Below are 1,933 nucleotides of genomic sequence, written 5' to 3'. Positions count from 1 at the left end.
GCATGCATTTGCCAGAGAGACAGAGAGAAACGGAAGACAGAAAGTGAGAAATCACCCTTTAGAGGGGATGGCCATGCTGCAATCTCTTCTCCTCCATTCTCCTCTCAGGGTTTTGGGCATGCATGCACATGTGCCTGGCGTGAGTTTTAAGCCACTGGGTCTGGGTCTCAAACCACAGTCGACTACGTGGGAGTCTAGCGCCATAACTATTACACCATCTGGTGATCCCATCCCTGTGTGTGCTTTTTAAGTTTCTGGGTCCAGGACTCGAACTCTTGAACTGCACAGTTGGCCTTGTGGGATCCAGCTACCTTGGCCAACATGTTTTCATCAGCCACTTCTTCCTACCCACCCCTCACGTGCACATATTCTCTCTATCTCAAAAAAACAAAGTGGGAGAATTCATTCATTTAATAGTGTCTTTATAATCTAATGAACAAGTTTATAATCCAATAGCAGACTATAAAAGCCTTACATAAATGAAGCGACAAGTGTCCTAAGACTCGAAGACATTAAGTAATAATGGGATTTTGGAGAACAGAGAAAATATCAAATAGTGGGTCAATGAAACAAATAATGAACTTGGACTCAGATGACTTGGTTCAAGTCCCAGTTCTGCACGCTGAGTGCTCTCGGTTTAGCAGGTAGTGGGAGTGACATCCCGCAGAGTTTGTGAGAAACATTTCTGAGCGTCCATGTTTGCCGAGTACCATGTCATGCAGCACAAGGAGATGAAACCGAAAAATGTACAGCCCCTCTTCTCAGTGAGCTTACAACCTAGGAGAGAAGACACTAGGAACGTTTGTGAACAAAGAAATAGTAAAGATGCCCAATTAAGTTTGCTTGTTTGAGCCATGAGGTCTAGGTTAATGTGTGGTGATCAGTGAAAAATTATATATATGATAGATAGATAGATAAAAATAACACAAACGTTGAGTGTCCTAAATCTACATGAAATTAGATAGCTCAGTGAATTAAGTTGTTACTTTAATTCAGCTGATATTTATTGAGTATCTACCACATTCTAAGCTCCACTTGGAGTGAAGGGTTTAGTCCTGTGAATGTACCAACAGGCTTACTTTGTTTTGTTCCACAATCTCTAGGCTTCTCTAAATACCTTTTAAATTTATACTGTGAGTCTTAAGGGAATGAGTAGCAAGCCAACACTTGTTCAAGTGACAGTTAATTCCGAATTTGTGGCCTTATCTTTGTGTATTTGGGATTATTTTATGCCATTCTACTCTATACAGGGACCCAGAGGATGGCAATAAGTACCTTGAAATAAAAATAAAAATGTATCATTTTCTATAACCCTGACATAAAATTAAGGACTTAAGGTATTTTCTTCATAATAATAAAACAAAGCCACCCCCAAACCTTCTAAGGATTATTTTCCAGGATATACGATTTGAGCAAGAACTACTTAAGGCTCAGAGACGCAGTGGTGTAGTTTCCAGTCTAGAAAGGAGGCTCTTCGTCATGCATAAACCACAGATTCAATACAATTATAAATTGGAAACTGTAGAAAGTGCTGTAAGGACAGACGCATGGTGCTGTGAAAGGTTTTAACAGGCAAGCTTTTTTTCTTGGAGAGATTTCTGCTATAGGGTGTGTGTACTCACCAGAGAGACAGAGACAGAGAGACAGAAAAATGAGAAATCACCCCCCCTCCCACCCCCAGGGAGGGGATGGCCATGTTGTAACCCCTTCTCCTCCACTCACTTCTTGGGATTTTTGGGTACATATGCGCATGTGCCCAGTGTGAGTTTTTGTTTGTTTGGGTTTTTTTTGAGAGGTTTTTGCTATAGGGCGTGTGCGCTCACCAGACAGACAGAAACAGAGAGACAGAAAGTAAGAAATCACCCCCCTAGGGGGGATGGCCATGCCACAATCCCTTCTCCTCCATTCTCCTCTCGGGATCTTGGGCATGCAT

Source organism: Tupaia chinensis, unplaced genomic scaffold (assembly GCF_000334495.1).
Source record: "Tupaia chinensis unplaced genomic scaffold, TupChi_1.0 Scaffold000155_1, whole genome shotgun sequence".
NCBI lineage: Eukaryota > Metazoa > Chordata > Mammalia > Scandentia > Tupaiidae > Tupaia > Tupaia belangeri.
The sequence above is the reverse complement of the archived record's forward strand: the minus strand, read 5'-3'. Positions refer to the sequence as shown.